The following is an 8,395-nucleotide window of genomic DNA, read 5'->3' as shown; positions in this document are numbered from 1 at the left end:
TGAGAAACACCTCTTGTCAGGGGTTCCTTGCCTGTGACACGCAGGGAGCACCCTGTGGCAGAGAATGTGCTTGCCACAGAGTGTGGAGGACAGAGACTAGAGCCAGGGAGTTCTATGTTTCCCCTGGGTTCTTCAGTAAAGTGGCTGTGAGCATTTATCAATTTAGGAAGAGCCACGCTTTGCAAAACAAAACAAAACAAAACAAACAAACAAACAAACCATTGACGGAGGTATGTAATCAATATATAGAGGGAACTTGGGGCAGTTCATAAGACGACACCGAGTGAGGTCCCTGAAAAAAAGAAAGTGACATCTTAGTAGGATGTAGGCCCTGCAGAAACAAGAACACAGAAAAGGATGGGCAGAGACCATGGGGAGAGATCCAGTCCAGAGTGCTGGGGCTGCTGTCAGGGTGGAGCAAGTGAAAACTGGCACGCAAGGCTTGCCCTCGCCCCAGGGCAGAGAAAGGCCACCAGCCTGTATCTGGAGATGGGACTCGGGCCCTAGGAGCTACAACACCTCTCCGCAACACAGCTGCCTCTCAGTGGAAGCTCCCAGAGGAAGATAAAGTTGGGAAAGAGGGCAGAGTATGGAGAGGAGCTGGGAAGTGGGTTCTGTGAGGCCGGAGCCCACAGTCCCACCCATGAGAGCAGGAGCTCATTCTGGAGGCTGCCTTCATCATCAGTGTGCATAGGACAGTCATCACCCATGCTCCAGGCAGACACCCTCTCTGCTTGGATGCACTTTTCTGTACCAGTAGCACAGCTTCCACCTGCCTTCTTTTCTTCCTCCCCATGTCTCTCCAGAACACTGCTCAAGCTTAGGCTGAGCCTTTCCTGTCTTCAAAGGAGAGAGAGGAGGAGCACATAGTTCTATCAGTAGTACCCTGGGCCTTACCCTGTTAACATTAACATCTTGTTGATGACAGTTCTTAGACGTGGACATACTAATGCCCACATCAACTCTGAGGCCAATGAACATACATATAATTTAGTTTTCAGTTCACAGGCAGGGTCTAATAGCTTTTTCACCCAAGTTTGCATTGGAAAGCCTGGACAATGTTCAATGTAGAGACCCAGACCAGGTGGAGCCAACTTTCCTAATGTGGTCCAGTTCCGTAGCCTGCGCTCGGCACAACCTGGGGCAGTGTGCTCTTTCAGGATGTGGCTCAGCCTCCACCGAGTGTTTCTAGGTTGTATGAAGACAGATCGCAAAGAAATGAAAGTGTGTTTGTGTCTGGTAATTTGGAAATTCACAATGTAAGGACGCTATCCAGTCAAGGCAACCACAAAGTCTGAGGATACAAAAGGGCTTGACTCCACTTAATGAGGATACACAGATTGAAGATGTGGCTTCATACTTCTTCCAACAGAGCAAAAGCTGGGTGGTCCTGTGCCCAAGGAGTTCATTCGGCCTACCCTGGAGGATGACTGTGTCTCGGGTCAGTCATTAAAGACCCTCCTTCTGTTTGTCGCTTCCATCAGCTGCCATGTCCCCTGGTGCATTAGCTGGAGATACAGTTCCCAGCTCCAGCCAGCCTCAAGAGACCTCTCTCTTTGCAAGAGGCCCTGACTAGCCCTGTCTTCAAAGGAGAGAGACTTTCCCCTTTCTCCTGTTCCCCTAGAACAGGAGTGGGCTGCTATGCTTCTTACACATGTCCCTACCTCTCCCTGCTAGAACATTCCTTAAGGGGAGATTGCCACCTGTTTTTTTTTTTTAACAGTCTGCAGTCTTATAGAAGTCATTAATTCATGGTTTCGTCATTCATTTTTCCCACCCCATCTCATTCTGCCTCAAACAATTCTGTAGGTGGGGTGTGGGGTCTGTGCCCTGTTAACTTCTGGGAACTGTCCTTTGGAGTAGAGAAGAGCATACTTTCTTGGATGCCAACTTCTGTGTTTCATGTGTTTAGAATTGCTCACTTCCCCAGCAGCCCTTAGACATGGACACAGAAGGCCTTATCCCTCTGTGGAGACAGGCACAAGGAGAAGGGGCAGGGCGGGAAGGGGAGGCTGCAGAGCAATGAGGTCTACAGGGAAGCCTTTCAGTGTGGCTCACTGCCAGGCCACCAGCTGTCTTATTATTTCCTGCTTGCACCGGTGCTGCTCGGGCTCCAGTCTGTTCTAGTCCTGGAAGGGAAACACTGGCCGATGCTCCAGTCCATTAATCATTTTCAGGCTTTGCGACTAACCACAAAGTTGGATGGAAGGTTCTCTTAAGAAATGGAAGCGCCCTACGGTTAGATCAAAAAGAGCCCCTTTGCAGCTCTTTGTAATTTGGCTGCTGTGTTGAGAGGCTTCTTGGCCTTGGCTGTGGGTGTGGTTGTTCTCATCACATTGCACCGAAATTCTCTGCACTGTTTGCCCAGCTGGTGTCTGTTTAGAGAGCTATTTAGATTCTTCTGTAGAAAGGAAAGCTGTCCATTCTCCGAGAAACCACGGTGATTAAGTACATAGAAGAGAAAAGCATTATGATGACTAATCAGAGCAAAATCAATGATTCCCTTTTTGCATTATACATGATGAAGTGTATATAGTCCACCGCTTTTAGCAAGAGTGTGGGTGTGACTTTGGGGTTAAGGAGGAGTGGGGGAAAGCCACCCAGGTGCCACTGAGCAGGGGACTTGCTGGTGGAGAGAAGGACTGGAAACATTATTGATGTGATTAGGTGCCCATTCAGAATATGACCCGGGAAATTTTTAACCTTTGTAATAGGAGAAAATATCTGAGGAGCAAGAATTTCTGGTTACCTTATATGCAGTCATTTGAGGCCACCCAACCTAACCTCTGTGTCCTGTGGGACGCTTTCCACAAAACCTGACATAAAGCCCAGAGAACCTCATGTCCCCTCTAAAGTTCTACACAGCCAAGAAAAGTGGAAAGTCACCATTGTGTGAATATATCAGTGACAGGATGCTCTCCACATCATGGGACTGTTCCAGTTTTTGAAAAGCTTTAATCGTTTGAAAGTTCTCCCTCACATTTGGTTAAAAATTCCATCTCCATCACTTTTCTCTATTGGTCTCGGCACTGCTTTTGGGACTATGTGGTAAAATCTAGCTGTCTTTGCGCTGGTTCTTGCAACATTTAAAGATGACACAGTGTTTCTGCTGTTTGATTGTCTCCTGTCTGAATGTCCTCACTGATTCAAAGAATACTGGTTACCACTCTGGCACCTCCTGCAGGCGTCCCCCAGTTCTGATCAAGAGAGGAGACATATGTTCTTCATATTTGGGGATCTGTTGACTCCTTTGTTCATGACACTATACTTCTATTCATCCATCCATCCTAAGATCTTGTTCATTTTTTTGGCAGCTGTGTCACACTATTGGCTCACGTTTACCTTAAAGTCTGAAGAGCAATCAACCACCTATTCATTTACATTTCCATGTACCAGAGGGTTTGGAAAGAAGCAGAAGCAAAAATGTTGACCTAGTTACTATTGACTTGTTTTGCTTTTATCAGGGCCTTTGAATGGACATTTGATATTAGAGTCTTAGGCAAGTGGATATGTTATGTTGATAGGCAACTTTGCATATTTTTTTTTGTATTTAATGTGATAGGATCACATAAAGTTCATGTTCTCCTTTGGGAATGGTGGCTGGAGCTTTGTTAGACTTGAAACAGACTGTGTGTGTAGGCCACAGCCACACGAGCAGTTCAACAGGCTGAAGGCATTAATCTCAGTAAGGAGCTGGCTCTGCCCCAGTTAGAAGTTTGAGAGCATTTGTGGACAATATTTACAGGGCCGTGGGATAATCTTCTGACTTTCTGTAAGTACCCTTTGTGTGTCTGGTGCTGGTGTCTGCTCTCTGGTGTTAGATTCAGGATAAGCAAAGTGGCATCAGATACAACCTCAGCCTTCTGTGTTGAGTACAGCCTTTGTGGTAACTACTCTGTGCCTTATCCAGAGCTCGCCTTCCAAGATGGTTTGTTGGGTGGGCACATTCATTCAGAAGTATATTTGTTTTATTTTCCTGAACCAATAGACAGTATCTAAATATCTACTTTGAGTAGATAGAACCTGTCCAAAAATCTCTCTTCATCTGCCATCATTGGGACAACTGTCAATCTGATGATGATTGTGGACTGGAGACGGTGCCTGAGTGAGCCATGGGAGTCCTGGCTGATGGGAAAGCAGGAGCAGTTTCTGTCTTCTACCTCCTGTGCTAAATCCTTAGCCTGGACAACTTGCTCCTTCTGTGGATTTCTTTAGGGCTTATGCCTGATATTAAACACTGGGTATTTACAAATTTTATTTATAGCCTGTTAAGTTTCCCCCAGGAGTACATCTTGCCTCCCTGCCTAGTTTGTCTGGTCACTGGTGTCCTCCACAGACTTAAGTATGGAATTTTGCCCATCAAAAGGCCTAGATAAATAAATGTGGAATTAAATTGTGAAGATCTGAGAGGAGCCAGTTTCTCCTTCAGAAACAAGGGAAAGAGAAAAAAAGAAACAGACTTTGAAGAAATTCATGCTCTGTGCCAGGGACTGTGCTGAGAACTTTATCTTTGGTATTTCCCATAATCTCCATAAGACTTTCAAGTAAGTAATTAGTATCCTCACTTTGCAGAACAGGAAACTACATCTCAGAGGAGTTAAGGGACTTATCAAAGTTCATATGAGGAAGGAGAGATCAGGCAGGGTTGGAAGCAAGTTTTCTCTGAAGCAAGATCAGCAATGCTATGGAGTGTGTCTATTCCCTGTGAAGGCACAGGGAGGCCGGAAGCAAAGACATTGTGTGTGGCCCTAGCTACCATATGGTCACCTTGGAGTTATCAACCAGAACCATCCTACTGCTGAAGAAAGATAGGAAAAAATCCAGTGCTGAGAGAACAAAGAGGCAAATAATTAAGAAAAGAAAGTGAGAATATGAAGAAAGGGAGAAGAAAACCACAGATTAAAGTTCCCTATGTTGGAAGAAACTCACATCTGTTCACTAGAGCGAAGTGTTCATCAGTGAAGTAATTTGTAAACCCATGAGAAAGCATAGCAATGGCATGAGTTTATATTAGCTCTTTTTTCTCCAAAAGAGGAAGGAGTATGCTTAGCTATGGAAGAGAAGGACTTTTAGTGGTGTTGTGGAGCTTTGAAAAGGTGGATCATGTTTGGAAACTTTACTAGTCAGGTTAGTGCTAGGCTGTACTGTAGCAATAAGTAAGTCTCAAGGTCACAACAGCTTACACATAGAGACTTCGTTCTTGCTTGGGATAATTCCAACATGGGTTGGGTGAGCCTTCAAGGCAGTTGCCCCCCATATAAGGACTTGGCGATCCAGCCTGCTTCCACCTTGGGCAGCCAGCATTTTAGCATGGGGCTTCCAGGTCAAGCACCAGTGTTGAAAGGCTTCAGCATGTTATGTCACAGATCACTTCCACTCCCAACCCATTGGCCAGAACTAATCCTATGGCACTGCCCAACATGACGTGCCCCACTTGGCTAGGAAGTGGGAGGGATGCTTAGGTACTTAAGTATTACTCAACGTCTCTGACACATTCTCTTACTCTCTTCTATTCAAAACCTACTTGACAGAAGCTCAATGGTCTAGAGAAAAAACACAGACTCCTGAAAAAAGTATGTTAGGCCTCTTTCCCTGACGACTATGGTCCAGTCACATTAGACATTTTTGGGGTATTTTGACTCAACATGCCTTCTCTTACCTACTCTCTTGATCTTTTGCCTCCCTAATATACTCTCCTTCTTTTGTTTTTCTCTGGATACTCCTGTGATTATATATGTTGAAGCTTAGGTAGTACCTCCTGTAGAAACCTTTCCTGAAGCTTTAAGTTGGGGTTAGAACTTCTTTGAGCATACACAGCATCCTTTATTTTCCCTATGACATTATACTGTGGAAATTCACTAATTATTAGTTTATAATCTATTAGATCGTGGGTTCTCTGATGCTTGGGACCATTGCAAGAGCCCCTAGCTACCATGGGCAGTATAAAGAAGACGCATATTTTGTGGACTTTGGTTGGAGGAGGGAAAGGATTCTTCTAAGGTAGAATGTATATGATGATACTATTTTAGATTTGATTCTGAAGTTAATCTGGAAAAGCAAATGCACTAGAAGAGCCAAGAAAACTTTTGAAAAAGAGTAAATAGGGAATATTTGTACTTTCCTTGATGTGAAAATGAATTTAAATTTATAGTAATTAAAATAGTGAGATGTGGGTCACCTGGGTGGTGCAGTTGGTTAAGCATCAGACTCTTGGTTTTGGCTCAGGTCATGATCTCATGGATCATGAGATTGAGCCCTGTGTTGGGCTCTGAGCTCAGTGGGGAGTCTGCTTGAGATTCTCTCCTTCCTTCCCCTCACCCATCCCCCCAACTCACACACACATTTTCTCTATCTCAAATAAGTAAATCTTAAAAAAATTAAAAGAGTAAGATGCCTACTTGGGATTCAGCCAAGAGATTAACAGAATAAAATAAAAGTTGATGTTGCACACTTGTGTCCAAATTCTGCAGGCGGGCCAGGCAAGCTGGAAACTCAGCCAGGGTTTCTATTTGCAGTCTTGAGGCAGATTTGCTTTTTTTTTTTTTAAAACCTCAGTTTTGGCTCTTAAGGCCTTCAACTGTGTGTGGAAAATTGGTATATGATAAAGGAGTCATTTTAAATCAGTTACAAGAGGATGAATTAGTGAATAAATTATGTTTTACAACTGGCTGTTATTGGGTAAAGTTGAAAAAATAAAACTAAGATTTAAGAAGTTAAAAATTTTTTAAAAAAGTGATATCCCTAACTTGTACCACATACAAAAGTAATTTTGAAATGATTATTGATCTAAACAGAAGAAAATCTTTAAACTACTAGTGAAAACATAGGAAATATTTTTTATTATGTTGGAGTGGGCAAGATATTTTAAATAATGACATGTGACCTAGAAGTCATACTGCTTTAGAATGATACATTTGATATCATTGAAAGAAAAACTCTCCTATGTAGCTAAAAGCAATAAAATCCCAATTTAAAGAAACGTGATCAAGGTGGGGAAAATATTCACTATATACAACTAAAAAAATTAAGAAGTACCTAATTGCCTACAAAATCAGTGAAAAGCAATGAACAATCCAATTTAAAATAGCAAAAGATATAAAAAAGCAATTCACAGGAGAATAGGTATAAATAGTTTATAAATAGAAGAGGTGTTTAATCTCACTGATAATCCAATATAAATTAGAATGACTAAAAAGCATTTCCTACAGATCATAAGCATTAAAAGAATTAGCAGTAGTCAGTATTGATGGTTGTGTAATATTTTAGAGACAAATTTGACAATATCTATTAAGAAGAAAGATGTGCCTACGTTATGACCTTATAATTCTACTGCTTCATCTACAGGGAACTGGTTAAGTGAATGTTATTCAGTTTTTAAAGGAGTGAAGTATATTTACTGTGTATTCTGACATAAAAAAACATCTGTAATAGAAAGTTAGATTTAAAAAGTTATCAATAGGACAGCCTGGGTGGCTCAGTGGTTTAGCGCTGCCTTCAGCCCAGGGCCTGATCCTAGAGACCTGGGAAGGAGTCCCACGTCGGGCTCCCTGCATGGAGCCTGCTTCTTCCTCTGCCTGTGTCTCTGCTTCTCTCTCTCTCTGTCTGTCTGTCTGTCTCTCATGAATGAATAAATAAAATCTTAAAAGAAAAAGTTATCAATAGAGGCACCTGGGTGGCTTGGTTGGTTCAGCATTCGACTCTTGACATTGGCTTAGGTCATGATCTTGGGGTTTTAAGATAGAGCCCCACATCAGGCTCCGTGCTGGGTGTGGAGCTTGCTTAAGATTTTCTCTCCCCCCCTCACTCTTCTCCTACCCCTAAAAAGATAAAAAAATAAAAAGTAACTTACAGAATAGTTTGCAATATATGATTTCATTTTGTTAAGAACATGCACACAGTTATGTTTCATGTATGCATGGGAAAGCAGCTTGGAAGAATGCGCAGCAAGCTGTAAGTGGAGGTCATAGCTAAAGTAGAGGATTTGGAGAACTTCATTTCTTATTTTCCATATTTTATTACTACTATTTATTATTTATTTTTAAAAAATATTTTATGTATTTATTCATGAGAGACATACAGAGAGAGGCAGAGACATAGGCAGAGGGAGAAGCAGGCTCCTCGCAGGGAGCCCAATATGGGACATGATCCCCGGACCCAGGATCACGCTCTGAGCTGAAGTCAGAAGCTCAACAGCTGGGCCACCCAGGCATCCCTATTATTTCTTTTTTTAAAATAAGAGTGATAGTTGTTTATGTTACTTTGAAAAAGAGATGAAAAAGACACTGCTTGGTTGATCTTACCAAAGCTCTGAGTAGTTAGATGGCATCTTAGATACAGACATGGAGTGTCCGTCATTGATTCATTCCTTCATTCGTTCATCATGTATTCGGTGCAT

Source organism: Canis lupus, chromosome 31, assembly GCF_003254725.2.
Source record: "Canis lupus dingo isolate Sandy chromosome 31, ASM325472v2, whole genome shotgun sequence".
NCBI lineage: Eukaryota > Metazoa > Chordata > Mammalia > Carnivora > Canidae > Canis > Canis lupus.
This window is presented reverse-complemented; position numbering follows the sequence as displayed.